The sequence below is a fragment of the Drosophila obscura genome, unplaced genomic scaffold, assembly GCF_018151105.1.
Source record: "Drosophila obscura isolate BZ-5 IFL unplaced genomic scaffold, ASM1815110v1 contig_29, whole genome shotgun sequence".
NCBI lineage: Eukaryota > Metazoa > Arthropoda > Insecta > Diptera > Drosophilidae > Drosophila > Drosophila obscura.
Window position 1 is genome coordinate 2,082,400 of NW_024542816.1, and position 16,415 is coordinate 2,098,814.

The window sequence follows — 16,415 nt, forward strand, 5'->3', positions numbered from 1 at the left end:
CTTACGGGTGGTGACTTATTTAAATAAATTTGCTTTGTTTTTTAATTTTTAAAAATTAATTTAACCCAGCACTACTATTTCATTGAACAGCAGATATCATGGGTAGTTGTCTAAAGTCATAAATAACAAGAAGATAGAATGCAAATGTAATGGGGTTTCTTCAAGTTTCTAATGCTAACATTCCAGGCTTTCCGTAAAGGTATCACTTGTTCAAATTGAAAGACTAGAAATATCTCAAAAAGAGTTTTGAAAAAAGTGTGATGCGGCACTGCTATTTCAGTGAACACAGCTGTATGTGTATTATTTGCGTTTCTTGGGTGTTTCTTTGACTTATTCCAGAGAGAGAGAGAGATAGAGAGGGAGAGCAAACAGCTTCCTTGCCCCTGCCCCGCACTCGCTGGCACTCTGTCCCTCTGTGGTGTGTGTGTATTTTCCAACGTTGCACGACGTTTAATTTGAAGTCATGATTCCATTGTTATTTATAGTCAACAAAGCCGGCAGCCGCTTGAACCAGCAGCAGAGGCAGCAGCAGCAGCAAACAGAAGTGGCAGCATCTGAAGCAGCAGCAGCAGCAGCAGAACCACTCAAGAAAACACTCCATAAAACATTGTAGCCAGAAGACATCGCCCCCGCCCCAACATACATAAGAGAAGACCATCCCCATGCCCCATGCCCCATCCCCACAAAAGCGGCACGCGCGTCGTCTAGTCTGAGGGGAACTGCTACTTATCGGGCATGCCCCATAGCCATCCCCTCCAGTTCTCTGGAGTTGGGGCAGATATCTTTAACTGCAGAACGGCATATCTTTATTTCCAGCCATCGATGCACACACATCCACAACAGAAGTCGGCATAAAGGCAGCAGACTGACAAAATTGATTCGGAAATGGTAAGCCCAAAATTCAACATATATACAGATTATATTCTTCAGATTTAAATATTCCAAAGTTCCAACTGATTTTATATGCAACATTTAATGCGAAAATAAGTTCAGCTCTGAGGTGCGCTTTGTGGAAGAGGCTGAAGAACTCTCCAAGACTAATTTTTAACCTTTGCTGGAATATTCCTCATGCAGGGAAACACATGGATTAAAACTCTGAAAATTTACTATTGATTCCAGGAGAACTTTTAGCAGCCAATATTCTACTGAGACGTTGATTTTTTCTCTCCCCTCTCTCCCAGTATTCGTACGAGTTTGCTTATAGGAAAGTTCTAAATTCTGTTGCTCCTACTTTGGTATTCCCAATTGAAATGAGAGGTTCATTCTGTTTGATTTATGTGAAGTTTATCTGAATATTCCATTGGCAGGGAATGCATCTTTCATTTAACGTTCGAGGGTTCCAAGGTTAAGCTTTAGTTCATTTTAGATTTCTTTACATTTTCCCATCATTGGAAACATCTTTATTGCAGGAGATACCTTCCTTCTGGAGTCCTGCATGTCCTTCTCTTTAACAGTCTATCTGTTCCCAATAGTTTTCAATAATTTAATTGCTCAATTATATGCCAATCTTTCCTTCTGCCAGCTGGTCCTGGGCACCATCCTCCTTTGATCCCTTTCGGTAGTTCCGTGGATTAGATTTCTGTCCACGCGCTTCATCCATCCCAGGGGATAATGCTCTTCCTGGCCGCCCCTACTCGTTTTCCTGGGGTTCTCCCACGTTGCTGTGCATGATTTTCCCATTACACTCAGTGTCAATATTTGCAGCATGTTTTGGCAGCTTTGAAATTGAAAAATTGTGCATGTTTTGCATTATCCGGCAGGATGGCACGTGGAACGTGGCACAGATGGCAGCTTCATCATCCTGCAGCATCCTGCTGCATCCATCCATCCATCCGCTCTACTGTTCCGTGATGCGGCAACAATTACAGCAAAATGCTGCACGGACGATGTCTGTGCTTGCTTTTAATTACAAGTGGCACTCGCTCGTCCTTCGTTTGATGCCTGCTTGCCAAACGCCACACGCCCCTCCCCATTCTCTCCATTGAAGTATCTTTTAAGTGAAGTTCCGCTTTAAGGCATACCACTCGTATATATCTCCTGGCTCCATTACTTATGCATTATTCCCACAGGTTATATATGATATCCATTTAGTTCCTAATGGGGATCGAAGGGACCCTCCCATTCATCTCTCTCTCTCTCTGTCCTTTGGGTGCCTAATGGCCAACTGAGTTATAATGCAGACACCGTTTGATGTATCCTCTGTTCCTCCTGTATCCTCCGTCCCCCCCCCCATAAAATTACCATGTTAAACCTTTCTCCCTGTCCCCCTGCATCACCCTTTCTGGGCGGCTTAACCTAATCAGTTTTCTAGAAAAACAAAAAGAGGAGAGAAAAAAAGTGGAAACAAAGTTTTTCCCCCGCCATCTGCCAGACAATAAACTAAAACAAAAGTTTAGCCGCTTTTGATAAAAGTTTGTGCCTGGCCTCGTCCTCGTCCTCGTTCATCGCTCAACCTACGCATAGTCGTATATTCATAGCCTTTCTGGCTCCTTTCTAGCTCCTTTCTGGCCCCTTTCTGGGGTGTCTGTAATGGTCCTGTAGGACTTAGGCTGCACTGGGAATATGAAAAGCAGTAGCAGCTCTTCCCTCTTGCTGACTCAATCAGAATGAAAGTTGTGGGCTGTGAGCCTGAAGGAGAATGCCTGATGTTGAGCTGAGATCGGAGTAGATGCCACCTTTGATTCGCGCTCAATATTGAGGGGATATTTTCCTTGGTTCCCTGGCGATCCCCGTGAAATGCAGCAGCAGAATTTTGGTAATGTTTTTCATAGTTTTTTCTGACACTTTGCTGCATTTTGGCACTGACTTTCTGTAGAAAGAACACAGAGACATTTCCATTTCATTAGCAGTAGCTTAGCGGACTGATTGGATTGATGTTGAAGCCTCCACTCTTCTGCGCCTTTGTATGCATTTCCTTGGGAGCGACGGACTCTCTTTAATGGGGAAGACGCTGGATGGCGTCTACTGGGGCCCAACTCCGACTGCAAGCAGATCTTCAGCTGCAGCACTCCACTCCACTCCACTCGGCACTCCACTCGCTCTGTGCAGCAGCTCAAGCATCTTTGCCACATTGTCGAGAGGCTGCCACTCGAGCACTTTTTTCTGCACACAGAAAAGGACAAACAATGTCCAGGAGCTGTCGCGAGCAGCAGCAGGACTCTCCAGATGGCCGCCGTCGCCGTCGTGTCTGGGATGCCAGTGAAAATAATGGGAAAAAAGAAAAAATGGAAAATGTAAAATGCGCTGCGATATTTTCGCGCTGCTCAATAACTTTCCTCATTTTGCTTTCTCTTTGCTGGCAAGCACCCCTGACCCCACCTACACACCAATCCGTAGCCCAAAGTCTCGACGTCTGGACGTCTGAAAAGGGGGAACTGAACTGCTGCCTGTGCCAACTGCTTGTGACATCAAGAAATGGGTTTGGTTCTTCTTTCAGTAGTATTTCTTTTAGGGGGGGTGTAAATGGTGTTGTTTTTCCGCTCCACTGGCGTTGAGCAATGACAGACAGAGAGGAACAGAGAGGGAGAGGCGGGGTGTCTAGCTTTGCTTCCCATTCCGCCGATCTAGCTTCGGAACAATGGGTGTAGCTGCGCTCCGCCCTCGCTCTCCATTCTCCACGATTCATTAGCCAGCTGCCAATGGCCAGGAACCAGGAACCAGGAACCAGAAGCCAGTAGCAGTAGCCAGAAGCAGAAGCGAGCTTTAATTATGGAAACCCCACAAATCTCAAACCCCCCAAATTACCGCTTCATATTGCACTTTGTTGTTGCTGTTGTTGCAGCATACCCTTACAACAGCAGGCGAGTGCCCCCAGGCAGCACAACTATTGCCTGTTTGCTCTGCAAATATTTGGCTGAAAACTTTCGCATAAATGCAGACAATATTTTTCAAGCTTCAACAGAAATTATTTTATTATTATTTTATTTATTTATTTATTTTCTTTGCCCAGGAAAAATGTCTAATATATGTAGATGCATTTTCCGTCACTAGACAAAGACAAAGCTAAAGCCAGTCGGTACGTGGCCTCTTCTTGGGCCAAACGAACCCTTTATTTATTTGCCCAGAATCTTTAACATTTTTATGCAGTGTATTCCAATCTGCGGCTTTCCTTGTCATGTGTTTTTTTTTGCGTTTAATTTAGAGAAAAAGCTTTGTTGCAAGCAGCAGACTGCTGGCAGATGGGGCGGGGGGTGGTGGGTGGTGGAGCGTAGAATAAAACTTGCTTCGGAAAATGACAAAAAGTGCATCCAAGTGTAAGTCTCCTTTTACCTTTCTCTACCCTGCTCCCTGCTCCCATCCTCCCAACTGCTGCTCAAAGTCCGTTTTGTCTGTCATTGTAAAGAGTCGGAAAGAGGGGAAAGGGGCAAGGGTAAGGTGTGTGGGGGCGGTGATGGCAAAACTTTGGTCTTCGATCAAAACTCGTTAACGTGACCTTTTCCCTGCTCCATTGTCGAACCAATTAAGCGTGAAGACAACAGAATCTTGGCCAGCGAACCATTCAGACACAGCAGAGACAACAGAGAAGAAATGGAGAAAAGAGTGAGAGATGGAGAAACTTGTAAGCAATTAAAAACATTTTCTAGCTCTTCCACCGCTTGACACTCGGCTCCTCCCCTCTCCCAGCCGCCTAGCTACTCCGCTCCATTCGCTTCGTTCGCTCCATCCACATTGCTCCTCTTCCATAAATATTAGATTTTTATGAAGCATTCGCGACGACTGCTCACAGCTGGGGCCCCGAACACGTAGCGCCCACAGCAGCAGCAGCAGGCAGGCAGTCACTGACAAGAGGAGGAGATGAAAATGGAGATGGAGATGTGCCCATCTGAGGGCAAAGGACTGCCTGACACTACTCGTAGATATTCATCATAAAGAATCCAAGTATATTGCTCTCGAAGCGTGTTTCCAGTTCATTATTCGAGCAAGAGACTTTTCTAGATTCAAAGATTTTACAAGATTTCTCAAGATGAAAGCAGCGACAAATGCGACAGATGCGTAGATTTGGTTCTATTAATGGTTGCAGCCACCCAAAATTTATGGATACAATAATTCAGCAGCAGGGAAAAATGTCATTTATTATGGGGAAAGGGCAGCACAAATTAATCGCCCATTCATTGGTCGTATTTGCAGCTGAATATGGGTTTTAGCTCGCACCAATCGAATGGCTGAAGTGCAGAGAAAAAACTCATTCTGATGGGATTCCCGAGAGTTGATTGTCTGGAACGAGCATCAGATGTAATGATAAACCATAGAGAAGTAATAAGTAGCTAATCAATCTGTAGTCTACATTCAGCGAAGGGTTTCCCATAGGCAAAAGTACTTCACCCAAAACAGATGAAATAATTAAAACAATGAGAGCTGAATGCATTGCAGATTAATATCACTAGTTGTTAAAGATTAGCAAATTCCAAATTTGTTTCCCATCCGAATGTGAGTTTTTTCGCTCATTGTAGATTTTCTTTTCTTTTTGTTTGGATAGAGTTCTGAAGAGTTGTAAAAAAAACAGAGCCATCACATTACAAATTCCTCTCCAAATCCACAAAACACGTAGGTACATATGGGCAGTTCCGCCAAAAGGTCCACCAGGCCAAAAATCATAAAAAGTCAATAAAAACCGATTTCCATATAATTTTTTCCGGATATTTTTTTCTAAATTTATTGAATGGTAACTAATTTACTTTATTGACATATAATTTCATTAACTTTCATCCTAAAACCTATGAAAATTAGCAAAATTTCACGTTTTTGGTATTTTCTGGTATTTTTATAGACATGTTTTCTTTTACTATTATCTCCTAGGAAGAAGATGATTCTTAATAAAAGTTTCTCCTTAAAGTCTTTCTAACATATTAAACTACCTAAAACCATTATCAGAACGTTGGTCCAACCTCGGCTAACAGTATATTTTTAGGCTTTTATAATCGCGGAATTCGGTAACGTCACGCCAGTAACGTTCGCCAGATGACTCCGCGGATTTTTAACAAAAAAAGAGGAAAAGTTGTTACATTTAATAAGTTTGAAAATTAACTCTCAATACTTCATTTATTACCACAAACAATTTTATACAACTAGCTCTATCCAATTCGCAGAGTTTTGCCATTTTGTACCCCAACCTCGAAAACCACTTCTGTTTTATGTAACGCACTTTTAGGTCATACTTTGGCTTATATCTTCAAAGCCGTAAGCTTTGGCTTATATCTTCAAAGCCGTACGCTCGATTATTTCCACTTTTCTGGTGAATGTAGGTCTAACCAAATTATATTCAACAAGGATAATCTTTTTTCCAAATTTCAGCTTTTTGACTATTTTTTTCAACATTTTGTCGTACGAATGTAACGTAACGCCAGATAGGAACTGCCCATATATATCTGTATATATTATATTTTATAATATTCTATTTTATATTCCCGATTCCGTATACCTACATTTTGGGCATTTTGTGCGCTGGCCCTGCTGCATTGCGAATGTCGCTGTTTTCGCCATTTTTGATGGATTAAACATACATATGTATGTGTATTCCCCGTATCCCGTAAGTCGCGTAGTTTTATGTTTTTTTTTTTTTGTTGTTGTCTGAATCACACACTGAATGGAGAGAGTCTAATAAGATCGAAAAGGTTCATTGCCACTGGCACTGGCATATACAGGGGTTAGCTTCCACTTCCACTTCACCGTTTCTCACTGCTGTTCTCGGGGTTGGGGGTTGGTTTGCCCGACTGACTATTTCGACAATTCATTCGAGGGACCACTTCGAGGAAATACTACAAATATTTCGCGAGAGGAGAAACCGGTTTCCGGGCCAGGCGGGCCGTCAGGGTGGGAGGACAAGGCGCCTGCTGGCTGATCCTCAACGACAGCGAAGGGTTGGTTTTAGTTTTAGTTTCGGTTACGGTTTCAGTTACCGAATTTATTATTTCTCCTCCTGAATCTTAAAAATTCACACAAATATATCTCAGAATGGAATCTTTGGGACACACACAACAACAAAAAGAATTGGAAACCCGTTTGGTAATCCACCGACGCGTTTTTGAATGAAAAATGTTTTCGTTTTGATCGAAATGCAAATTAACCGAGCGAATGTTCTGCTATATGTATTTTAGATCAAATATTTTCAAGTGATATTTTATCGTGAGACTTTTTTGTGGCTTATTGTCAATCAACTATCAACGGACTGTTCTGAGCTCTGAGCAAAATACTCGACATATTTCTGTTGTTTCCTTAGCCGCGGCCCGAGTACGATTGGACGATTGGGGCGGCAAGGCCGTGCATTTCCCATTTTCCCATACAAACTTTGCCCGTATTTCCAGACTCATGTTGCATGCAAACCTCTGGCAGAACTAGCTACGGCGGTACTACATATTCTGTAGTGGAGTATGGAAGTTTCGATACCCTAAGTACCCAAATTTAATATTAATAAATACATTTTTGGAATATTCTATTCACCATCGTTAATATGCCAAAGCTAATGTACATGTAGAAATCCTTTTTGTGTTTTTGTACTCAACGGTATTTAAATGTTGCCCACCACTGCTTGAATGTGGCACGGAGTAGATGTTTTCCAGCAACATGCTGCTGTTTCACAGAAACATTTTAGCGCGAAAGAGAGAGCAAGCTAAAAACCGACCCAAGCCGAGAGAAGTTCGACTTGCCGTTCTCTCTCGCGCTCTCAGGTCTGTAAAATGTTGCCCAGCCATGCTGCTGGCAAAATGCTGCGGGTCACATGCTGCTTTTATTGTAAGCTGCTCTGTGGGCGGTTGAGCACGAAAGTTTCTATACCCTTATGTGCTTTATTTACAGTTAAAATACAAAGTTTTTACTCAAAAATGATTATTGCAATAAGTCCACCGATGGGATTCTATATTCTTCTTCGGTAATTGATATAATAATAATAGAGATAGATAATTGAATGATTCGTATACACACTGCCAGCATTTCATCTCTTTCAGCATGCCTCTAAATGTGTACATATGTTTATATGTTCTTTCACTTTTATAACACTAGATCCGATCTTATTACTATATAAAATAAAACCCAGTCCACTCGCTCTGCCTGCGTATCTTCTTCAAGGGTGTCTGTGGGTGTACATCTGCGACACTTCTTTAAGATTTGTTTGTTGTTGAATGGGAGAAATAAACAAATTAATCTGTGTACCGCTCTCAATGTTCTCCCCTTACTCGTGGCTTGGTGGACGGCAGCGGGGGCTTTGATTACACTGAGAGTGAGGGGACTCCAATGGGTTATACATACATATGTGTATGTATGTCCCCCCCACCCCATGAGTCATGCCCTGAGATCCGAGATGGATGAAAGTGCGTGTCATGTGGAGTCCAACGGATCACAGTCAGAGTCAAAGTTGCCTTGTTACATGTCAGATTAGATCCGGGGTGTGTGGGCGGAGGCGGCGCCACACAATTTATCTCTGTTTCGCCTGCTGCCTGCCGCCTCCTGCTTCCCGCTGCAACAGCGATCCGACTTTTGTGGATGCTACTTTTTCTTTTCGCCACACATAATAAATGTAACATGTTGCTTTGGATCCCAGGACTCCTCAGCTGCCACTGCCACAGCCACAGCCATCGCTGCTGACTACTGGCTGGCTGGCTGCCTCTCTGGCTGATTGTTTGCGGTTGGCGTTAACAATTTGCCTGATTAAATGACAGCGAAGCGACAGGAATAGGGAGAACAGGAGCAGCGGCAGTGGCAGGAGCTAGAACCCGATGACTCAGTTCCATTGTCATCCGTCAGGGCTCCAGCCGGCGTGAAGAAGATGCCAGTGAAACTTCGCAGCAGACTGAATGGCTGCCAAAACAGAGGGAGGCGACCCTTCTTGGGTAGGATGACTCTCTGTCGGGATGCGGGGCAGCATGCAGCACATTAGACCCCTTTGATAGAACTTTTAAAACCCGAAGATATCAATCAAAAGGGGCGCAGATGTAGGTGGGGAAACAGGGAGAGCATCATGGAGCTGCCAGAGGCGTACCCTGTACACACCGCCCATTGAGTTGGATGACCCGTGAGCATCATCATCCGGATATCTATCCAATCCATATCATTCACAGCCGGCAGCAGCCGCGAGTCGCCTCTGAAAGTCGCGACTTCTTTGGGGCTATTTATAAATATTTATGTGGTGCCCCCGACTGCCGACTGTCGACTCTCGTGGTCCATCATCGGCTGGGGCGGGCGGGCGTACTGCTGCCTGCCCCTGCCCCATCAGAAGAGCAGTCCGCCAAATGATGTCGTCGACTCGCTGATGAGTTTAAAATAAAGAAAGCCACGGCGGAGAAACCACTTAGATCGGGGAAATGGAGTCAGTCCGAGATGGAGACGAGGCCAGAGCAGCGCAGCGCATAAAGCGCATTACATTTTTATACCCGTACTTAAAAAAGAGTTAAGGGGTATATTAGATTTGTGGTAAAAGTGGATGTGTGTAACGCAGAGAAGGAAAATTTTCCGACCCCATAAAGTATATATATTCTTGATCAGCATCAATAGCCGAGTCGATATAGCCATGTCTGTCTGTCCGTCTGTCTGTCTGTCTGTCTGTCTGTCTGTCTGTCTGTCTGTCTGTCTCGATGAGCGCCTAGATCTCAGAGACTATAAGAGCTAGGGCAACCAAATTTGGTTTCCAGACTCATGTGATATCCCACTGCTACAAGTGTATTTCAAAATTTCGCCCCGCCCCCTTCCGCCCCCACAAAGAACGAAAATCTGTGGCAGGCACATTTTTAAAGATACGATAAAACTAAAAACGCAGTATCGTAGAGAATGCAAATATCTACCAGACTGCCGAATCTGAATCAGATCGGATCATAATTATAGCCAGAATGAAGAAATGAATTTTCTGTTGGTTCCCTCTCCTTCTTCAGCGCTGCTGACGCTACTGATTCTCTTTCTCGCTCGCACACTCTGCCGCGTTCAGTGCGCGAGCAACCCCTAGCGGAGGAGATGTAGAATATAAATGGTACATGTAAAATCTACATGTTAGATGTGGAATATACATTGTAGATGTAGATGTAGATAACAGATGTAGCAAAAAAATGTAAAATGTAAAATTTTTTTTTTTTTAATTCTAAAAAATCATTAGCTCAAAAATGTATATACAGACTGAGTACGGGTATAAGTAGAGTCGCGTCCCAAGAAGCGACTCACACGTTCCTTCTCGTTAAAATGTGCATCAGGGAAGACAGGGAGACACTGCCACACACAGCAACTGCTACAGCGACTGGGGCATGGCGCATGGGGGCATGTGGGCGCCCAAGATGCGGAGACTTTCGGCTTCACAGCGAAAGCGGCAAGACCAAGACCAAAGACGAGGGGCAGTACTCCGATGACGGATGCATGCATCATTAATTCAACCAGAAACAATGTTCAAACACACACAAAAAAACACACACAGAAACCGAGATCCAACGCCAACGCTTTGCCACTTCTTGCTGCTCTATGAACTCCCAGTTGCACCTCCATCTCCATCTTTCTCCACCCTCTCATGCATATTCATAATGCACTCTCTTTGCAGTGGGTGGGGGGGGGGGGGAGGGGCAGGAACCAATGCGACTGAATGCATGCTCTTTATTTGTCACAGTATATTTTTCATAGTAACATAATATTATTGTGATCTCTAATTATGATTCTCTTAGCTGGAATTGGAAGTAATTTTCCACAAATGAAGACCACAAAAAGAATACAATAAAAGAACATAAAGAAATACACTTATGATGCATAGAAATATTTATCAGAATTCTATGCTGATTGCATTCGTCTTAGCGATCATTGCAGATCTCTGATACATATTTTTCTACTGTGTAGAAGCCGCAGAATAACCTTCGGCATATGGGAACCATTCAATTATGTTCTTCAGACTTGGCTAAATCGTTCGTTGATTGATTCCGAATGTTAATCACATTGAGACCCGATTGCAACTCTCTCTCTCTTTCTTTCTTTGTTTGTTTGTTTGATGGCTAACGAATGAATGATAGATAATGAAAGGATGTTACTCCCCCCCTCCCGGTGGCTATTGGATTGAGAGCATCCCCGAGTTCATGCGGGTTAAATGGCTTGCAACAGCCGGTGGCAATTGCAATTAATATTGTGGCCCACTTGCAACTGAAAGCGGCACGGAACTGCAGCTGCATTTCCACATCTTTGTATCTCTTTTTATTATCTTTGCATCTGTGCGCCTTTTTTGTGTCTGGCGCTTCTAATCAATGCTCCACAATGAGATAAATGGCCACTGTCTGGGGGCAGGGCAGGGCAGGGCAGCCGCAACAGCAGCCAGGAAGCGACCACGTGCCCGGCTTGTGCCTGGGCCATCATCCATCAACGAGCTGCGGCGGCATCCGTGGCTGCTGCTGCATCATCCTCATGACGAATGTGATGTCTCACAGATGCGCTGCGGCACCCACGTTAATGGAATCTGCTGCTGCTGCCACCGAGTGCTGTGTGTACACACAGGGGTAGGGGTATGCTAGGGAGGCATGTGCATCAGCCACAATCAAAGAGATGACGACAGAATTCAATCAACAGGCTGACCCACATCACAATTGGCACCCTCCGTCCCCACATCCCCACATGGTGTAGGAGTTACCATCCACAAAAGGGTTGAAAGTTCAAATGCGAAATGTTTAATTGGATTTCCCCGCCTGCCTGCCTGTGGCCATAAATTGTTTCGATTTTTACTGAATGCATCATGTATCATGAATATATATGCACATAAATTACAATCCCATCGCGACCGAAGGTGCCTCTCCGTTTGATGTGGGGGCAAGCTCTAATTATAGCAAAATAGTCCAAAACAGAATCCAATGCGTGGACAGGTAGCTGTGGGATGGATGGTATGGGAGGGGGTGCGTAGGTGGCATTTCAGATGTTTTCAAAATAAATTCAAATATCAACAGAGATTTTTATAGAACAGTTTTGCAATGGATTCGGTAGGTATATTTCAAAGAGGGCACTACCACAAAAATGTCACCAAAGAACGCTGGGGAAAGATCTCTAAGTGAATTCCTAGAAGTGGATTATTTTCTGCAAAATCGAATAATATATCGGGGCTCCTATATCTAGAGTTATTTACTATTTAATTCTATCTTCCTCCTATGAAAATAATGATTCTGTAGAGCTATGAAGCATCCAACAATGATCTTGATCGAATGAGCCCAAGGCGAGGACAACTTATAGACGGAATCCCGATAAAAGAGTTCTACCTGTCATATATAGAATTATATGAACCTGTCGAAGCCGCAAATGGGGGCACTATATCCATAGTTCATCATATTTAATTTTCGTTACATCATGGCCTTACCTTCTTCCTATAGTTATCCATTTATACAAGCGGGGGATTTCGTTGTTTGCGTTGATAAGTCTGTTCTACAGTTTGTATGCGTATCTTCTGGTTCGTTGATTATTTTGGAGCTCCTTTGATGGGTTTTACTGGGTACTTTTAATGCTAATGCTACTGGTACTGCATCTGGTACTGCTTTTGGTACTGCTGTTGCTGTTGCATTCGTTGTGGCTGGTATTTTCTTTGTTTGTGGCGACAGCAGACGCAACAGCGGCGGCATTTGGCCAAGCGGCAATGACAGTGCCACATTGCACTGAACACTTTCCTCTAATTATTAAAATTTAATAGCAAGAATGAATGGGCTGGCTTCTGCAGGGTGGAAGTGCAGGCGGCATTTGCAGTTGGGAATTACTTCAGTGTTCCTCTTTCAGTCTTGCTTCCTTTCCGCTGATTTCGATGCTTCCTTTCGTACTGCTACCTTTAGTACTGCTACCTTTCGTACTGCTTTCCTTTCGCACTGCTTCCTTTCGTACTACTTCCAATGGGTGCCTGGCAATGCTGGAAATGGATCTTTCACTCCACAACTAATGAGATCTTGCAGTGCTCTGGCTATGTACGAGTATGTGGGATTGATCTCCAGTTACGTTGCTTCCTTCCTTCTTTCACTCTCTCTTTTGTTTCACTGTGTTCTCCTTCTTTGATGTTGTAAATGGACGTTTGTTGTTGCTGTTGTTGGGCTTCTGTTTGTTGTTGTTGTTCTTGTTGTTGTTTTGATATGTGTCGCTGTTTCTTTTCTGCTGCTTCTCCTTCGTTGTTTTAGTGTGCTGCTCCCGGCTCCGTTAGCTTTTCAACGTCTTAAATAATACTTAAATACTTTTTCGGAACACTGGGAATTTCTTGGTCAAGTTTTTCCTTTATTGTATTTTGTCTGTCCTTCTCCTTCTCCCCATCGTGATTCCGATTTTCTTCCTCTTGGCGTGTGTGTTTCTTCTCCCTTTTGCGGCTGCTTCGCCAGTCAGCTGTCATTGACACATGTGCGCGCTGCTCATTCTCTCTCTCTATCACTCTCGCAAGCTGCACAACTGCGCTGCGCTGCTCTCTCTCTCTTGCTGTGGGCCGCACTCGCTCTCTTCAGAGGATGAGAATGAGAGCGAGAAAGCTGGATGTGAATGGCCGCCCGAAATGTGTCCTATAATTTACTACGTTTACCGATATGTCGTGTCATCGCCAGGACACACTCACACCGCCCCCCATCGCCACACGCTCCACAGATATTATTCGCACTGCAATCGGCCTTTAATTGTGGATTATTCCTTGGGTTTTTGCACTGCTTCTGCTCTGCTATGCCGTTATGCACAATGTGGGCCACACACCGCGCGCGCCTTTTGCCACCGTGCCACACCGTTCCACTGCCACTGCTGCACGGTTCCTCGGCCTTTGGGGCAAATGATTGGATGGTTGGATGATGACTTCACCGCGCTGGCAACTCTGGCACTCCAACGAGGGGATTCCACGCGGCTTTCCACGCGGGTTCCACGTATCCAAGGGAGGGGGCGAATGAAATTTGTTTAAAGTTTAAACAAATGCAAATCGAAACGTAAAAAGCGAAAGACAAAACCGAGGGGACAGCCTCGCGCAGCTACAAGTCTTCTTTTGCACAATTTTTAACGCGCTCTGCCTTTTGTTACGCTGCTTCTTTGTGCCACTCTCTCTCGCTCTCTCTTTATATCACTGGTTCCCATTCACCTTTTCGCTCTGCTGGCTTGGCTTTTGCTTTATTTTTTCCTCTGTCGTTCCCTTTTGGGGGGTTGTTTTCCGACCGACCGACAGCTGTCTCACCCAAAATGAAACGAAAGTTCTCTTGCAGCAGGGGATGCATCAGCATGCTCTCTTTTCCACTTCGCGCTCTCGCTCATTCTCAGCTGTCAAGCTTTGCCACCCTCGTGGGTGCTCTCGAAGGGTATATGCCATGCAAGGTAAGGCATTTCAGCTGTGAAATACTTTCGCATGGGCAGCTTCACCTCACCCTTTGGCTGCAACATGCCTTGGACTCTTGATCTTCTTGTTGTTGTTTTTGTTTTGGCTCTGATTTTGGCACTACTTCTGGCGCTTTCCAACACTAAGCCACGCGGCATGTGCGACCTTCTTCCTCGCCTGCCGCCTGAAAGCCAGGTCTGAAGGCATTCCGCCTGGCCCCTAGACCCTTTACTCCCCCCGCTTGGATGGCCCTTAATTGGCCGAGTTGTGGCATATGCATATCGAGTGCTCTTCTCATGTTTATTTATTTTCCCTCTTTAATGCATAATTAATGCGATATCCGGAAGCCAGCCAGGCGGCAGCCGGAAATTCAAGTTGCGCCCGAAACGGGGGAGCACAACCCCGGAAGAGCACTCCTGCCCCCCCACTGGAGGTGAATTCTATGGGTAGATTAAGTGCCTGTGTATAATGTGGCATCCTCTGACCTTGTCTGGCTGGATGGATGGATGGAACTGCTTTACTGGAGTCAGATTAAGTAGCACCCAGAAAAGAGTTCGCGGCTGCATTCCCATTGGGACCCAATGAAGAATTTTAGCAGTAAAAAATTTACGGATTTTAAGTTAATGAAGAGTGAAAGTACGACTCGGTACTCTTACCAATTAGGTCAAGTTTTACTTAAAAATAGTTCGATATAATCAGTAAAAATTGGAGTTGGAGTTTTGATTGAAAGCTGCACTTAAACCGCCAAAACGTGACTCCTTAAATCGTAGCAATAGAATACCCTTAACGAGGAATAATTATAATTTAAAATTTCAGAGACTATGTTTACGAGAGGATAGCCCTAGGTTTAATTGGTTTGGCCAATTGTTAAAAGATAAACCAGAGGAACAATGGGAAACCCAAGAAGTGGTTTTTATTCTGAAATATTTCTTAGAAGAACGCAGAGAAGGAATCGAATCATCTTTGCACCACCAATTCCCACAGGCGACCCACAGCCGCGTCTTTAGTTTGTTGCACACATAAAATTAGCAGCTAATGCCTGAGTTAAGCTAGCTGGGAACGGAACAATGGGTATCCCTAATTTAATTTTCCATCGGCACCAGCCAGAAAGTAAGTACTCGAAATATGCCAAGAAAGAATGATCTTCGCACCCTGTAAACCCCTTTGCCAGCGACTGGCAGCCACTCGTAATAGTTCTAATGAGGCTAACCAATTTTAAAGCCCTTTTAGGACTAATTGAAGCATAAGTAATGAGGAGCTGTTAACGGAACCGTTGAAAGGGCAGTCAGCCATCGGAAGGGTTGCGCAGGACCAGGACCAGGACCAGGACCACAGCACTGGGTGGAGTCTTAGCCTTGGTCCCTGGTGCCTGCCTTTGGGGGTTGGCTGCAGCGTTATCCAGGGGCACGTGTTTGCACAGGAATCTAATCTCGGCGCAAACAAAGTAACAAGAATTCAATTTGTCACAGTGGTTGGCCGTGTGGGAGTGCAGACTACGACTGGGACTCCTGGATCTGTTGGGGTTTGGTTTGGTCTGTTTGGTCTTTGAACAACACGCGCGGCGGCAAATGAAAAGCCCAGTCTCAAGCCCAGGGATCGAGTATTAGTCCCTTTTTGCCAGAGATAAACCCACTCTTCAGGGATTTTCTCTCTGTGTGTGTGTTGTGCGGGGGTGCAAATATTTGCATTTCGCTTGTTTTTCGGGGTGTTGCGCGTTAGGTAAAAGCCAAAAGCCTCCGGGGACTTGTTAATGCAAACAATGCGCATTTGATATTGCCAGAGAGAATGGTCGGTCTGTAGGCTGTTGGCTGGAGGAGGAGCAGGCTACATGTGTCCTTGGTCCCCCATTTTCGGGGGTGGTTTTCTGCTGGTCTGCTCCTGCTCCTGTAAGGCAAAGGGCAGGAGGCAGTAGGCAGTAGAGGACTAAAGCTCCGTTTCGCTTGCAACCGCACGAACTCCATGCTCCAAACGGAGTCTGGAGGCTGGGGGACTGGAGTCTGTGGCGCTACGCGTTGTTGCATTAATGTGCGTGTGGGCGATTCCCGGAACGGAAGTCGATTTATGTTTTGTGTACCCTCCTTGTCTGTCTGACCCCCTCTCTCTGCCATCTCTTTCTCCGCGCGTGACAACTTTTCGCCTTGTTTCGGCCTTCGTCTGGGTAGGGGGGTCC

The 16,415-nt window shown here is 44.8% G+C and overlaps 1 protein-coding gene across 1 annotated transcript in view; it reads right to left on the reverse strand.

Annotated features, from left to right (window-relative positions):
• The window catches only part of LOC111078240 (uncharacterized protein CG43867), a 140,740-nt gene that overhangs the window by 17,006 nt on the left and 107,319 nt on the right, over window positions 1-16,415 (reverse strand).